Source organism: Sus scrofa, chromosome 18, assembly GCF_000003025.6.
Source record: "Sus scrofa isolate TJ Tabasco breed Duroc chromosome 18, Sscrofa11.1, whole genome shotgun sequence".
NCBI classification, from domain to species: domain Eukaryota; kingdom Metazoa; phylum Chordata; class Mammalia; order Artiodactyla; family Suidae; genus Sus; species Sus scrofa.
This window is the reverse complement of record NC_010460.4, coordinates 42,632,922-42,650,838: the sequence shown is the minus strand read 5'-3', so window position 1 is coordinate 42,650,838 and position 17,917 is coordinate 42,632,922. Positions and strand designations below refer to the sequence as shown.

The window sequence follows — 17,917 nt, the reverse complement described above, 5'->3', positions numbered from 1 at the left end:
GTGACTGTTAATATACAACTATAATTCTTATGTCTGTGTAAATAGTCCCACCTACTGCGTACACTTTAATTGGCTGAATGTGTTAATGAAAAGTATATTTTTAACCCCGGTAAAGTGTTACCTTGGGTAATGGTTCGTGTGCGTCCTGCTGAAAAGAAATTGAGAACAGTTTCTTAAGGAGAGAAACTAGTCATTATCACAACTCTGCCTACAAGATGCAGTAAAAGCCTAGTTGCTTTTGAAAAGCGATGTTCAGTGAAGTTCAGGGAAAGACACTTGTGCAAAGTGGAAATTTCAGTAGCAAACAGGAAGAAGGGTGCACCTGATCTGAGGAAAGTGAATTCCACCTCTTCAGTGGTGTTTTATGGTGATCTCCTTTTTGTCAGTATGGGTAATGCTAAATGAATTAAAGACACTCTCCCTTCCTGTTTCATGAAAAGAAGTCAAATCTGGTTAGGAATGAGAACTATAGATGAAAAACATTTCCGTATCATTGATTGCATTATGCATCATAATAATACTACTTACATTCACAGTTGAGCCCAGATGAATCGTGAAAATACCGTCTTCACCATTTTTGTGCCTCTTTTACTCTTGTTTATAAATGTGAGAAATGTGAGTAGGTAGTTGGTGGAGTGGAATGTTCAATAATGTTCTGTGTTATCAACATTCACGTTAGCATAAATTAAACATGGGAATGACATTTAGTTTTTCCATCTTTTTAGTACTGCTTTACATGTTCAAAATATACAACTCTTTAATTACCTTACTTTAGTTGCTTGTTATAAAGTGACTTTTACTATGTAACTAAAAATACTGACGTTTCCGAAGTTTGGCCTGTAAAAAAAAAAAAAAAAAGCCTTCATTGAGAAAAAGAACCAGTGCTGTCTGTACTGTGATTGGATCATAATTAACACAATTGAAGGTACTGGAGTCACCACATCGAAGAATAACAGAAGGTGGTTTCTTGAGGATGGAAGATTAGTGCAAGAATAAAGGCTAAGCAAGTTTTTTTTTTTAACTATCTTTTTTTAGATTAAAATTTGTATTTAGCAGTTATGTATGTTTAAAAGCTTGCTGAAGAATAAGAAAAGGTTTTTTCAAATTAGTAGCTCTCATTTCTTCAGTGTACTGATGGACTGTCTTAATTCACTTTGTAAAAGGGCTGATAATTTCTTTTAACAAAAGGTATATCTGTGTGGGTTTATTTTCCTAAAACAACTAGTTGCCCCCTGCTCTTAATTCCTGGTGAGATAGTAAAGGAAGAAGACGTAGTTGCTGAAAGTTGGAGGGGTAAAGTATTTATCTGTCTAAATTCCTAGGTGTGTACACTTCATCCTTCTAAAACTTTTGGGGTTAGGATGACTGGGGCCTAGTGGAAGAATAGTGACACCCAGCACTTTTGGCAGCCTTTCTTAACCGGGCCTCTGTGGAGAATGGCGCTGTCATGTCTTAAGGCCTCTATTGTATGCAATTAATTAGCTCTTTTCTTCTGTGCATGTTGAATGTCTCTAGTTATGTATTATTCTTGGGAAATTTGAGAAAATAGTCATTCAAATCATCTGTGTTTAGTGGTTCACATGAGGAACTCCAGTTGAGAAAGTTTGGAAGAGGATCAGAGAAATTAGCTGTTCTTATTATATGATGGGAACAGATCAAAATGCCAGTACCTTAAATCCTAGTTAAAACAAGGAGATGGAATACACTTGGGTAAAAAAGCATCATTCTAGCGGCATTTGCTTTAATGAGATTTTTACCTGTAATTCAGTGGATGGGCTCATCAGGGAAACTTACATAGAAGCATGTTTGTCATCATCCTGAGATTTAGGGAAGCAGATGATGAATCGTATTATTTTACAAATTAGGCCTTATTATACTTCCTGTTGACATAAGTTTTTGGTATATACCATAGTGTTAGTGTGTTTATTCAATTAAAAATTGTACAAATGTTGGACATATGTAAAGTTAAGTCCATCTGAAAATTGAGAAAAGGAATGTTTCTGACTTAGTGGAAAGTTCTTTCTGTAATTTTATAAAACTTATTTTAATTGATGTTCGTATTATCGGCTAATAGGATAATATGGTGCTAATAACATTCAAAATTATCATTCTCTTGTGGGCTGTCATGTAATTTACAAAATTTATAAACACTACCACTTTTTTATTTTTTAGTTTAGAAGTCTGGCAAGTTGAATTGTTACTAGTTCCATCATAATGAGTTAACAAATTAAATGAGGTTTTCTGTGTTGGTTTTATGCTTTGCTCTCTTTGGGACATGCATTTTGGCTATAGTCATTTTTATTCTCTAGAGAACCAGAAGAGAAGTGCTTAATTCAGATATTTCAGTTTACAGGAATTTCCTAGAATTTCTTCAAACTGAGTTGTATATCAGAATATGATTATAATACATAAAGGAGTTTTTAGGTCAAATAGGGTTTTTTTTGGTTATTATTTTCATTCTGCTGAGTTTAATACTATTACAGTGAACAGAAACCTTTTCTTATTTATCACCTTTGTTTTAAAATGGTCTTTAAGGGAATAATAGTCTAATATTTTAGATTTGGTGCCTTACAGAAAAAATTTTTTAGCTTTATTGTACATGTACATTTTTTCCACTATCAAGTTGCTAATGTTCATAAAATCAATTATTACGGGGTGCTAAAATAGTGTTTAATGATCCAACAAGGATAGTAGAGGTAAATTGAACTATAAAATTATCCCACTCAGCGAAGATCATTTCTAGAGAAATCATGTGGGCTTCTCTTATGGTGCATCTATGAGTCTGGAAGTGAAAAGGTAAAATGAATTAACGTAGACAATTTCTTGATGGTACTGGGCTGCTTTTGGCCTCCTCCTAATTGATTGGCTTGAGTTTGAGTGTGTTTTGTTCATGAGTATTTCAGTAGCCTGCTTGTGATTCTGGGGCCTCCTATTACTTGGGAAACGTTCTTCCTTTTATTGAAGGAGTGTAGTTATCTCTTAAAATTGAATATGTTACATAAAATTTGTATATCTGGGCAGACTTATTTCAAGTCTTCAAGACAGATGTGGGTTTTAAGGTGTTAGATTATCTGCATTAACTAACTATTGAATTGTGCTCAGTCATCACTTCTAGCATCTGGTGCCAAAGTGTTTGCATTGAGTATATTGTGATTAATCTACTTTTTATTCCTAAATGTTCTTATATTCAATTGAAGACTTTTATGGGGTGATAGAGAGAAATGACTACTTCTTAAGAAAAATGGCTCTTCTAACCACCAGCCCCCCCATCCTCCTTACCCCCCCCCAAAAAAAAACCCCCAAGAAGTCTAGCGGTTAATGTTTCTCACTTGTAATCTCACATACCCTTAAACACTCCCTCATGTTGTATGCTGTGTTATGCTAAAGTGTGGATTCTGTTACGAAGTTTCTGCTTTGGGGATGTTTTGAAAGGTCTCTTGACTGCTGCCAGGTGGAACTAAAGAAAGGCGTGGTTTGTGTTACATGGGCAATGAGAGCTGCCTCACCTAAGTAAGTACTTTTGATGCTTTGCTGGCTGCAAAGCCAGCACTAATAGATAGTGCCTCCTGTATGTTCCCCCTTCTCCAGCTTGATTGCTTTGCCTGGAAATCAGTAAATAGATTCCTATTTATTTTTTGTTTTTGCTGATAACCACTAATTAGATACCTGTTTTTTCATCTTTATTATTTATCTTTTGTTTATAAGAATTGCCTTAATACGCTTAGATACACTGGGTATAGGTACAGTTGGGTGTGTTAGCAAATGGATTAGAAAACAAGTGGATTAGAAAACTTTAGGTAGCAAAGTACTTCCTAAATGTTTTGATTTTGCATGGATGTACTTGACTGGTATTATTACTTAAGTGTTTATTTAGAGATTGGGGAAAACATACCCTTTGTGTGAACAAAGCGTTCAGAAATACCTTAGTTTCTGATTGTATTAGTTTTCTGTACTGCTTATTTGCTGCTTACAACAGCACGTCTTTATGATCTTACAGCTTCTACGGGTCAGAAGTCTGGGTGCCGTTTAGCTTGGGTCCTTGGCAGGACCGATTGTTATCTAGAGACTGGTCCGGGGAAGGGTCTGCTTCCAAGCTCCCTCCCTCCCTCCCTCCGGCTGTGGGTAGAAATCATTTCCTCATTGTTGTTAAACTCTGGGCAGCGGCCTTCCTCAAAGCCAGCAATGAGAGACTAGCAAGATGGGCTGGTGCTACATCTTATGTAAATAAGTACACGTAATAACACACAGCCCATGGCCTTTGCCGCATTCCATTGGTTATAAACAAGTCACAGGTCCTGCTCATACTCGAGGAGAGAATGACAGAAAAGTGTAAATATCAGGAGGGAGGGATCACGTGTGGCTGCACCGATTATAGCCTTAGATTGACCAGCTAAACATGCAACTCTTCTAATTGTATTTTTGAACTCATTATTTATTTACTTTGAAGAAGTTGTAATAGTGTATGTGATAAGAGTTGCTTTAATAACCATGAATTGATTCCCTTCTAGGGGCTTGGCGTTATAGTTGTCAGAGGTACCAACGAGGGGCTTCTTCCTGTTCTTAGCTCTCAGTTGAATCTCAGATGATCATATACTGAAACAAGTGCAGTAAATGCTTTGTTGAGGCATCAGTGCTAGAGCAGTCAAGTAATACCTCACAGAGGAAGATAACATTTGAACTGTGTTTTGAAGGATTTAGAAGTTTTATGTAGGGAGGACACTACAGACTAAAGAATCCGCAAAAGTCTTGCCTTTGATAGGGCATACTGAAAAGATAAGTATGCCTGACTTGTAGGGTGCAGGGAGGAATTTTGGGAACACACAACTAGAAATATAGACTTCAACCACTTGTTGAAGAATTTTACAGTGATTTAAGTTTGTTTGTTTGTTTGTTAATTGTTGTTGTTGGGGGGGCGAGCCTGGGACATGTTGAGATTCTCCAGCCAGGGATCGAACCCGAGCCTCAGCAGTGACCCCAGCTGCTGCAGTGAGACCGGGTCCTTAACCCACTGCGCCACAGAACTCCTCCCTAACCACATTTTAAAGCAGGGCGGTATCATGATCAGACTGTGGGGGCAGCCTTTGAAGAAGCATACAACAGCCCTGATGATGATGAAATTGCGTGTTCAAGGAGGGGAGAGTGAGAGCGGGAAGATAAGCTAGGACTCTTAGAATGTAATTGCTGGAAGATGGATGCCTACATTGAAATTATGGCATAAGTGAGGAGGAGGAAAACTTGGATTTGATTGAGATTTCTAAGGCAGAACTGATAGGATCTGAGAACGAGGATGTGTGGCGATGTCATTAACCAGGATTAAACATAAAGAAGAACATGTTTCAGGACACGGTGATGAGTTCTTTAGGCTTGTTCAATTTTGAGTGGCTATAGGATTTCCATCTAGAAGCATCTGTTAAGCAGTTGGAAATACAAGTTTCTCATTTGGGCCATTACAAAAAAATTGAGAAATTGTCAATTTTCATGTTATAGTAAAGCCGAAAAGTGGTAAGATTACTGAGGGATGGATTTAAATTGAGGAGGAGCAAGCCTGGAATCCTGGGGAGCAAGAATTTGGAGAGAGAGGCAGAGTAGGAAGCCAGCAATTAAAATTGAAACATAGGAAAAATAAGTTGTTTTAAATGTTTTTTTTTAATTGTAAAAATAATGTGTTCATTAGAGAAAACAAAAATGCGGAAAATACAGAAAAGTACATTTAAGAAATTGCAAATCACTTGTAATCCACTTGTAATCTTACTACCAAAAGTAACCAGAATAAAATGTTGATGTCTATTTTTCCATATATATGATTTAGAAAATCTGGAGCAGTCATTTTATATATAATAGTCCTTTAATTTTAAATCCTGATGGTCTAATATAAGGTTTTAAAGCTACAGATTTCCCTCCAAAAATGCTTTAGGTGAAAGCCACAAATTTTGAAGTATTTAGTTAACATTCAGCTAAAAATATTTTCCAATTTCCCTTTGTGATTTCTTCTTTGATCTGTCAGTTACATATTCTTTGATAACACGCTCTACTTCGTCACTTTCTTCTGTCATGTTAATTTTTTTTATAACATGGTTTTCGATGACTGCCCAGTATTCCAGAATTCATTCCGTAAGAAGCTAATGAGGACCTACCTTGCTTCGCACTGTCCTAAGGATACAGAAGTGAAGAAATGAGACCTGCCTCCCTGCTTTCATGGGCCTTATGTTCTACCTGGGGGAGACAGTGAGCAAACAAAGTATGTAGTGTGTCAGAGGGTATTGGAAGTGATGGAGAAAAATGGAGTGAAAGCTAGAGATTGTAGGGTGGAGGCCTGAGGGGTGACCTCACTCACTGATAAGGGGACATTCAAGCCGAGACTGAGGGAGCAAGTCCTGAAGGGTCTCTCTCGGGGAAAAGCAAACCCAGGCAGAGGACCAGTAACTAGAAAGGCCCTCAGGTGTGATTGTAAAGAATGTACCTGGTGGGTTGTGGGAACAGAGGGGAAACCAGTGTCGCTGGAGTGCGAAAGGCTGTAGAAGATTTGAGAGGAGGGGGTAGGGCAGAATCGTGACATGCCTTATAGTCATTGACCTGGTTTTTAAGAATCGTGTTCTAGAGAAAGATGGGGAGGCATTAGCGAGTTTTTTGAGGAGAAAATGGATACATTTTGACTTGGGCTTTTAAAGCATTGCTCTGGCCGCCGTGTGGGAAGAGACCCCGGGGAGCACGAGTCAAGCAAGGAGGCGGAACCCTTGGCAGAAGTTAACGGTGGCTTGGACGGGGTGGTGGCGCTGGAGTTGGTGAGAGGTGCCGGATTCTGGATATCTGGGGTTAGGTGTGCAGGAGCGAAAGGTTTATCGATGTCTATGCAGAAGTTGCCCCTCGCACAGCCTCGGGGTGAGGGGTGCAGATCCCCTGGGCCGTCCAGCCGAGGTTGTCGCCGGCCCTCCAGAACAGCGCTTCCCCTGTATCCAGCCCTGAAAAAAATCCATGTACAATTTAACTCCCACAGTTGAAACTTGTGTTGTTCAAGGGTCAACTGTCGTTTGTTTGCACTTCGGTGCTGTTAGACATACTATTGCTGTCAAAATCCTGCATGCATTTTTTTTTTTTTTTTTTTTTTGGCCCCTCCCGAGGCATGTGGAAGCTCCCAGGCCAGGGATCCAGCTGGCGCCACAGTCGTGACCTCCGCCACATCTGCAGCTAAGCCCAATCCTTAAACCCACTGTGCTACAGAGGAACTTCTGTGGCATGCAAATTTTTATATTTCTCTGGTGTTACTTCTTAGAAATTTATCAGAGACAAGAATCGTTAGAACCAAAAGTATACATGTGTTCAAGGCATTTGATCTTTATCACCAAATTGCCCTTCAGAAAGGGCAGCTTCTTCAAAGCAAGGTATGATTTTTTAGGACTATCTAAATCTTTTTTTTCCTCCCCATGAAAACCAAAGCTTTTTTTGTTTTTTGGCCACACCACAGCATATGGACGTTCCTGGGCCAAGGACTGAATTCACGCCACAGCAGCAAACCGAGCCACCACAGTGACAACCCCAGATCCTTAACCCACCATTCCACAAGAGAACTCCCAAGCGAGGGTTTTTTTTTTTTTTTTTTTTTTCCTTTTTATGGCTGCGCCACAGCATATGGAAGTTCCCAGGCCAGGGGTTGAATCAGAGCTGCAGCTGTAGGCCTGTGCCATGGGCCACAGCAACGCCAGATCCAAGCCACATCTGTGACCCACACTGCAGATTGCAGCAATGCTGGATCCTTAACCCACTGAGCAAGGCCATGGATCGAACCCTTGTCCTCACGATGCTAATCAGGTTCTTAACCTGCCGAACCACATAGGGGCTTCCCAAGTGAGGTTTTTAGTACAAGGTCATGTTGGTAGGTACATTTTGAATAATATCTGTCAGGATCATTGCTCTATTCAGTGTACTCTCTTTTTTTTAAAAATAAATTTAGTCTATCAAAAAAAGAATAAGGACATTTCATCATTTCAGTGTAATACATTCTGACCATCTTGTATACCTTAATTTTGTATGAATTGTGATTAGTTACTGTGATTAGTCTGTGACAGTTTATTAATTTATCCTTCTTATATTCATGTAAGCTGAGAAAAAGAACAAAGGACTATGTATAGATACACATAGGATCCTTAACCACTAGGCCACCACAGAACTCCACTTTTTTCATTTTAAGTTAACGCTATTGAGGAATGTTTTTGTTGATTATATTTAGATTTTTTTTTTCTTTAACCTGGGTGTCACTTTAAAGTGTAGCTGTAACAATTTTAGGAGGTAAATTTCTTGTTCTTGGTACTCTTTTTGTTATTTCTAGTGTTAACCACCAGTTTTGCATTGTGGTCAGAGAATCTAAAGATCTTTTCGGCTGTGCACGAGAGATACACAACTCAAAATAGCATTAAGTGGAAAAACAATATATTGTCTGAAATTATTAGAAAGGAACTCTTCCTAAAATAGTTCATAGAACTGCAAGAACTAGTTCAGGAACCTAGGGTCCCTGGAGCTGAAATTTAGCAATTCTGTTGGTGTGTGTGCCCACCCACGCCCTGGCTTCTTTTTGCTTATTACCTAGTTTTATTCTCTTATATTGATTATAGGCCTTCTATAAGCCGATGGCCTGCAGGCCCACCATTCCAGCCACATGTCCTCTGAGTGGCCTGAAGGCAGTATTTGCCTCCAGCCACGTGCATCTCCGTAAATCAGTCGCTGATGTGCAGGAGATGGCATGCCCTCCTGGTGTGTCCAGGCTGTAGCTGTTACCACGGGGAAGAGTTTGGGTCCTCAAGTCAGGCTGTCTGCGTCGAGTCTGTCCATACTATGTGACCTTGGGCAAGTTATTTAACCTCTCTGTACCTTAGTTTTCTCATCTCTAAAATCAAGAAAAAATAATTCATGTTTTGTGGTATTGTAAGGCTTAACACAATCTATGTAAGTTGTGTTACATCTTCGTATTTTTAACGAACATTTGAACCTCTATCAAAAATGAAGACGTTCAGGACTCATATCCCTCCCCATTCTCAGCCCTCTTCAGGAAGACCATGCCCTTTACTCTTCTCAACTTCTCAGATTTTGCAAAAAATCGCAGAATTTTAGTTTCAGTTTTCATTATGTCTTCTATTTCCAAGAATCCCTCTTAAATATTTGCATTAAGCTTTATGATGCATTTGCTGTGTTAGTCACATGGTAAAAACTTTGTTAATATCCAGCGTTCTTCGAATACATTTTGTATTTGAAAACAAGGCTAAGGGTCACCAAAATTATTGTTTATTTAAATCGTATATGGAGTTTCTGCTGTGGCGCAGTGGGTTAAGAATCCGACTGCAGCAGCCCAGGTTGCTACAGAGGCATGGGTTTAGTGGGTAGAGAGAGATCTGGCGTTGTTGCAGCTGTGACTCAGATTCAGTCCCTGGCCCAGGAACTTCCATATGCCATGGGTGTAGCCATAAAAATAAATAAATCATATATAAAAATTTAACTGCTCCAGGAAGAAGTGTTATTTTTTTTTATTTGTGTAAAGTAAGTTTATGTAAATTGAATTTTTGAACCAAAAAAAAAAAAAAAGTGTAATGTGGACTCTACAAATGGGAACAGTCACAGAGTTGTCTTAGAGATAAAATTATGCTGTGCTTAATGCATAGCTCATTTTTTCATAACCATTTGTGCTCCGCAACATTCATAATCAGTCTGAATATGTTTTGTGGGTGGTTGGAGTTGGTTGGTGAGAAGTTAAGGCAGGTCAGTCTTTCTGTTAAGTGTATGCTACTTCTCTAGGGAAGAATCTGAAAAACTTAGCATTTCTGTATTGTATGATCTAATGCATCTCGGGCAATCCGGATGACGTGGCATTTGATAAATGGAATTAACGGCTTGGTGTTGTGATACCCTCTGGTCTAAGACCTCCACGGTCTTGATTTGGAATTTCTCAGATTTCCTGTCTACCTAACACTTTAACCACGTTACCTCTGCTCACCTTGAAACCTCTGCTCCTTGATAACTCCCAGTGGCCCACTCTCCGCCACCTTGCCACGTAAAGAGTTCTTCAGAGGAGTGTTGTTAGTTTCCCTAAGGAAAAACTTAAATGAAGAAGACTTAATATCAGAGACTACTTTTAGTGTCTTTTACATATTCAATACCATTTCTTCTACGTAGTAATTTGTGGATTAGGACAGTGATTTTACAAGCACCAACTCATTTGTGTCTCATAAGAATTTGTAGGGTAAATAGTTTCTTCAGGTGTTATTTGGAGATGAGCATCAGAAATTAAATGAACTACCTGCAGTTGTATTTTAAGTATGATTTATTCGGTATCTAGTTGTAAAGTATAATTAACTTCTCCTAATTCAGCGTCCTGTTTACAGTTGGCTGCTTTTCTTTTCCTGCACAATTAAAAATTTTTTTTGTGTAGTTTTGTATGTAAACTCCAAACCCTCTCTGAGTTGTATATATCTCCTCTCATTTTGTTCATAAGCTAATGTGTTCTATGAATTTCATCTTGTTAAATCTCTTCTGGGGCCTTCTGGTCAACTCCATTCTGAATTAGTTATTGGATGGGGTCTGTGCCATTATCATTCCGAAGGTTTCATTTGTCTTCGAGGTTAAATCTCCTGGTTCCTTGGTCTCATGGCTTTTCTTTCTCAATACCCTCCACTGTTTTTAGTAGAACACAATCTTCTATGTCCTGCTGAGAAAGAATGTGTGTAAAGTAAAAGACATTGAGACTTCAGTGTCTGAAAGAAAATATTTTATTTCTCTCTCCAGTCTTGATTGGTGGTTTGACTTGTTAGAGGATTCTGGTTTGGAAATGATGTGTCCCCAGAATGTTAGGTGTGTTACTCTGTTGCTTTCTGGCTGCTGGTGTTGCTGCTGAGCACCCCTGTGTCATTCTGGTTTTGACCCTTTGTGTGAAACATCTCTTCCCCCTACCCCCAACCCCAAGCTTGTAGGATGGTCTTCTACCCTAGGGTTAGAGAGTTTCATTATTCTGTGTCCTGTGATGGGGTGTGTGTTCATCTGCTGCTCTGCGTATTTGGCAGGCCCTTTCAATCTGCCAACTCTTGGCTTATATTTTGGGTAGTTTAAAAAAAATGTTGCTGGGATTGTTTCTGCTTCCATTTTCTTTTCTCATTATTTCACCGTTGGACACTTAAGAGTGATCTTTTGCTTTAGCTTTTATCCCTCTCTTTTTAAAATCTCTTAATCTCTTTTTAGGAGTTTTTTTTCCTCCTAACTTTAACTGTTTAGTTAATTTTTGTTTCTGTAATCTTTTTTACTTTTCAAAAGCTTTCTTTTTATAATGAACTTTTTCATATATTCTATTCTTGTTTTGTGACTACAGTATCTTTTTCTAAGAATAGTAAAATGTGTTTTGTGTACGTATGTATCATGCATATATGCTTTTGCTTTCTCTCTTGATCGCTCACTTTCTTCCCAGGTGCTCCCTCTCTTTGGTTTCAGTCTTTCATTAGGTTCTTCCTTCAAGTGTTTGGTGGTCTTTGGCTGGTTACTCATTCTTTAAGACACCGAAAAACTGATGGAACGCTTTCTTTCCGGGGGTGGGGGTGAGGGTCGATCTTTCTGGACTCTTTTCTTAGGAATAGTGAATTACTAACTTTTTCTCTTGGCTGGTCATACTTTTCAGAATGGCTTTTCTCTTTCCTTGCCTGAAGGACATTCTTCTTTTATACCAGTGTTGTCGGAGCAGAGTGGGAAGAAAGTTGGGAGACTTAACATTCAATATGGTACTTTTATTTACTCTTCATATTCAGTATCAATAGGTACCTCTGCCATTAGCTATTCCTGTTGCCCCCATATCTAGAAACTTCCCTCTAAGCCAGGGCTGGCAGGAATAGTTGCCTAGTTGTTCAGTCAGGGAGGACAACTGGGTGACTCTCACTGCTTCTTACACAGACCTGCACCAATTCTTTCTCTTTGTTTGCCCTCCTCTGCCTGCAATTCTTATGCCTGGTGTAAATCAGGTTGCTTCTCTGCCCTCCTAGTTCTTCAGTGAAAGTTAACACATTTATTTTCTTTCCATAACCTAATGGCATTGCTCTGCCCCCCCCCCACTTACTGTATCCTTTTATAGGCTTATTTCCTTAAAAAACACATTTTAATGATTTTAATAGACTGTTTAGACTGAGAAGAGGCTGATGTGTTCAGGCAGTCATCTTTAATTGCAAGTTCTCTTTTAATTGCAGAAGAAATACAAATCCACTTCTGTGAAATTTAGACAATTCAGATAAAACGAAAGTCACTTTCAGTCCCCCTCTTGTGATCTCACTCTCTCCCGAAATGTCACTGTTACCATTTTTTTGTATGTGTACTTCCCAGCTTTTTCACAAATTATTTACATACTTGTAAATACAGAGAAAACCAATTTTATTTGTTACGTGATTTTGTAAGGGAGGCTGTTACTGTCAAGAATGCGGTCGTAAGAGTTCCCTGTCATGTGATGAACCTGACTGGTATCTATGAGGATTCGGGTTCCATCCCTGGCCCCGCTCAGTGGGTTAAGGATCCAACGTTGCTTTGAGCTATGGTGTAGGTTGCAGACACGGCTCGGATCCCACGTTGCTGTGGCTGTGGTGTAGGCCGGCAGCTGTAGCTCCAATTCCATCCCTAGCCTGGGAACTTTGGTACATGTAACTCTTCTTTTTAACTGCTGTGTACTTACTGTTCCGTAACATGCAGGTAGCTTCTGTAACCAGTCTTCTGTTGGTAGGCATTTAGGAGATTGATATTTCCCAGTGTCGTGAGAAACATCTTTATGAAGAGGTACATGTGTACAGATTTTTCTCAGTCGGGTACTGTTATGACACCAACTGCCTGGAATTAGTGTTAGACCCCCCCCAAGCTTAAGGACGCTGACCTGAGAAGACTGCCCTCACTTCGGATGCCAGCCGCACTTTGGAGGTCCCTAGACCACCTGTATTTCTTCTCCCCCAAAGTTGGCCCCCGTCTCTGTGTCTCTTCTTCTCCCGTGGCTGGTCTTTGTGCGACTACCCCCCATTCTGAATCATCTCCTAAACGTAAAGTCAGGTGCCATCCAGGGGGCTTAGGACTAATGAAGGTAATCAGCACAGGGAAAATTCTAAGACTTTTAGAGGCTCTGGGTCAGGAGCTAAGACCCGATAAATTATTATACATCAGATTCCTAGAAGTAGAACTTTTAGGTTGAAAATTTCTAATAGATGTTGAAATTCCCCTCAGAGACCATTAGTAATATATCCTGCACCATTATATGACAGTACTAAATTTTCTATAGGTTTGCTAGTATTAGATGTTACTCTTTCTTCCATTTCACTTGATGAAACATTTTTATTTACATTTCCTAACTGCTAGCGAAAATGAGCATTTTCCCATGTATTGATTATTAGCCATGTATATTTATATTTCTTTTTTGAATTGCCTCCTCAGTGACTTTGCCTGTTTTCCTGTTGTTTGGTTTATTTAATATTGATTTGTAATTTACTATATATCCTACGAATTATTCTTTGGCTATTTATATGTTTTAAATATTTCCTCCCAGGTTATTGACTTGTAAGATTAAATTTTTTATGAATTAAATTTGCTGTGTCAAGTCTAATGGTGCAGGGTTATGAATTTAAATTATTAAAATGGTACTTAAAAGGCTGTTGCTTCCTATAAGTGAGGAAGAAATGGCCTTTATTAATAGTAAGTTTTTTTGTGATTTTTAGCTGTCTTAGATATATTGGGTCTAATTTCATAGAGACTTATATTTTATCGGCCCTTAGTCTCTTTCCCATTTTGGGAAACATTTGCATTTCTGTAAAGAATAGTTAAGAGTAGGAATAGGGGGAGGTGTTTATTGTGGCAGTATGATGGGGAGTCCGAAAGAAATAACTGATTTAAAAAAATCGTGTGGATGGTGTTTACCATCCCTCTTCTGTTTCAGTAAAGGTGAGTTAGAATTGTCTCTAACTCCAAGTGATGTAAATCTATAAATATTAATTCTCTAGTATAATGATATATGTATTGCATCTATAAATTGCTATGCGGTGTGTTCTTTATGAAATACAGAAAGATGTAGTAGAAGGCTTAGTTCTTCCATTTAAAATTTTACTATTGAAAAGATTTTTTTTGACATTTAAATGCTGATTTTTTGGCATAAAACTTTCAGAACTACATATTATAAATAACCCACTAACATTAATGACTCTTTGTTTCCAGAACTCTTCATTGCATGTGTATTGAATATAATATCTTAATGTGACAACATGGATGTTCATTTTGATCATGTATAATACTGCTAGTTCACATCTGTGCTATTTTATAATTATAAAATATATAAATTCATATAAAAGCATGTTTACATACTATGTATCTTTGACTAATACTTTGCAAGGGTCAGAGAACATAATTTCCTGCTTTTGTAAATAAAAAAACTGAAACTCTGAGATGTTAAGAAATTTGGTTTTTAAGTAGTGTAACTCATAGTGACTCTGAATCAGTCCAGTTCTTTTTTCAGTTCACCGTGTTTGTTATTTTCCTGTGGTTAATGTAATAAATTACCACAGGTGGGATGACTTAAAACCTTACAGTTACAGCGGTCAGAGGTACGCAGTAGGTGTCAGTGGGGCTCAGAGACAAATGTTGGTAGACTGATTCTGGAGACTGGGGGGAACCCACTGCTTGCCTTTCCAGCTTCTAGAGGCCACTTTGATTTCTCATGATCCTTTCCTCCATCTTCAAAGCGAGCAGCATTGGGCCAGGTCTTTTTTACACTGCATCTCTCTGGTTTTGACTCTTCTGCCTCACTCTTCCTCTTCCGCATTTTAAGGATCCTTGTGATTAAGTTAGGCGTACTAAGATAATCTAGAGTAATCTCCCTATTTTAAGATCATTGATGTAGCAACCGAATTCCGTCTGCCACCTTAATTCTCCTTTGCCAGGTAGGCTAATGTGGTTCCAGGGATGGGGCTGTGGACTTTTTTTGGAGGGCCTTTTTTCTTCCTATCACATTTTGATAACTCTTGAATATCCTTATTGCTTAAGGAAAATGCAGTATTTTTAGTTGTATAGTGTGAGGAACATAGGAGAAGAAAAAAATGAGATGGAACTGAAAAAAAATATTTCGAGTAAATGTTAATTAGCAAATAGGTGTTGTAGCTAAAAGAAAGTTAAATGAGTATTTTTCACATATTCTATGAAGCAATAAAAATGAGTTGGTAGAATTTTAAAAACCTGCAAACAAAAGAAAAAATGCAGTGATCATCTTGTCTAGTCTGTTGAATCATTTTTTACTCATGTTAAATATTGAAATCAAGTCTAGTTGAAGAGATTCTTTGCTTATAGTCGGTAATCCCAGAGGATTTCATGGATATACTTCAGGTGGCCCATAAAGCTTTTGAAGTTAGGCACAAAATTTTGTGGTTTATGTTCGTTTTTCTGAGGAATAATCCATAGATTCCATTATTTTCTCAAAGGGGTCTGTCTCTCTAAATTAATTTTAAAACCATTGATTGTTGTTCCTGTTGTGGCACAGCTGAAATGAATCTGACTCGTGTCCATGTGGATGCGGGTTTGATCCCTGGCCTGCTCAGTGGGTGGGGGATCCCGTGTTGCTGTGAGCTGTGGTGTAGGTGGCAGATGCAGCTCTGATCCCATGTGGCTGTGGTGTAGGCTGGCAGCTGTAGCTCCTATTTGATTCCTAGCCTGGGAACCTCCGCATGCGCAGGGTGTAGCCCTTAAAAAAAGCAAGAACCATCTTTCTATGAATTTTTTTTTTCATGTCTGATTAACTTTTTTGGTAAATCTCTCATGTTTTTGTGTAGTCCTATTAAAATTTTCTGTATAAAGCAAATTATTAAGCTTCTGCTCTGTACTAGGTGCTGATAGTAGTGAGTATTAACATGGGCCCTGCTTTCATCAAGCTGGGTAGTTGTCATGTTTTTAATCTTTTTTCTTAAACTATTTTAAATTTTTTTCCCTGAGCATTCTATAATTTTTTTGTCTGTTGTCCCTTTAGGGCCGCACCAGCAGTGTATGGAGGTTCCCAGGCTAGGGGTCTAATCGGAGCTACAGCTGCCGGCCTCCACCACAGCCACAGCTACAGCAACAGTAATGCAGGATCCAAGCCACATCTTTGACCTACACTACAGCTCACGGCAATGCCGGATCCTTAACCCACTGATCGAGGCCAGGGATCAAACCCGCAACCTCATGGTTCCTAGTTGGATTCATTTCCTCTGCACCATGATGGGAACTCCCCTGAGCATTCTCTAATTTTATCATCATTGGGAATTGACCTCTTTGTAAGTAGGAAGCAACTACTTCCCCCCACTTTTTTAAAATTTAGAATTATTTTGCATATGTTGGCATGCACAGATCCTAAGTGTACAGTTTGAAGAGTTTTGACAAATACAGTTGACAGTATGCTGTGTAACCAACACACTATCAATGCAGGAAATACTCTCTCTTTTTTTTTTTTTTTTTTGCCTTTTCTAGGGCCACGCCAGCAGCATATGGAGGTTTCCAGGCTAGGAGTCTAAAAAGAGCTGTGGTTACCGGCCTACGCCACAGCCACAGCAACGCAGGATCCAAGCCTCGTCTGAGACCCACACTACACAGCTCACAGCAGTGCTGGATTCTTAACCCACTGAGCGTGGCCAGGGATCGAACCTGCAAACTCATGGTTCCTAGTTGGATTCGTTAGCCAATGAGCCACGATAGGAACTCCCAGGAAATACTTTCTTTATCCTTAAAAGTTCTCTTAGCTCCTTCCCAGTTATTCCCACACTGCTTCCAACAGGTAATTATTATTACCTGTTTCTGTTATCATAGATTAGTTTTGCCTGTTTTGAACTTTATATAAATGGAGTTATATAACATGCACTTTTTTCATGTTGAGGGTTTGGGGTCATTGTAAAGTAAGTTAGAAACGGGAGGCACTGGAGAAGCTCATAAAGTTTTTTCTTGCCACTCCTATTTTCTCTCTTTCGCGCCACTCCCTCCCTAATCAGTTACTGTGCAGTGACACTGTACTCTCATGTGTGGATACTAAACCCAAGAATACCCAAAGTGTTTAACCAGTGATGGATTTATAGTAGAACTCTTAAGTGTATAAATATCTCAAAAGAGAAACAATTTTAAAATTAATGTTAAATTTATCCTTACTTTGTCCATTCTTTAAATCACCTAATTGGCAAAGTTTTTGAATGATACTGAATGCTTTAGATGGTATTCACTGTATCAAAGTGGGATGTAGTTGTCGGACTTCCCATGTGGCTCTCAACAAAGTGGGATATGGTCGTTAATTTATTTGAAAATTGTCAGTTATCAGGAAAATGACAAAGTTCAGGGAACTTTATTTTTTTATTTCTTGTCTTTTTGTCTTTTTAGGGCCGCACCTGTGGCATATTTTTACGGTCAGTATTTTCAAGTATGGGAGAAATTTAGCTTGTCCCAGGAATGGAGGGAAGAGGTTGAACAAAGATGCAAGAGTTGGGAATTTATTACATTTTTAGTTTAGTCTAAATCTTTTTAAAATAGTGGCTAGACATAAAATTTTCTTTCTGCCTATGGTTTTTATTTTCATATATGAATCTAGGAAGTATAAATTAGAGATCACATTAAATTTTGTGTACAACTTGTTTGTAAGCCAAAATAATAGCTGGGCTTAATAAAAATTCTGGTATTATATAAGAAGAACCAGAAACGGGAGTTTTTTTTTTTGTTTGTTTTGTTTTTTGTTTTTTGTCTTTTCTGCCATTTCTTGGGCCGCTCCCACGGCATATGGAGGTTCCCAGGCTAGGGGTCGAATTGGAGCTGTAGCTGCAGGCCTACGCCACAGCCCCAGCAACGCAGGATCTGAGCCGCGTCTGCGACCTCCACGACAGCTCATGGCAACGCCGGATCCTTAACCCACTGAGCAAGGGCAGGGATCGAA

General features: G+C 38.8%; 1 protein-coding gene across 2 annotated transcripts in view; it reads left to right on the top strand.

Moving 5' to 3' along the window:
• Nucleotides 1-17,917, top strand: part of ZNRF2 (zinc and ring finger 2) — a 101,344-nt gene that overhangs the window by 1,076 nt on the left and 82,351 nt on the right. The window lies entirely within an intron of this gene.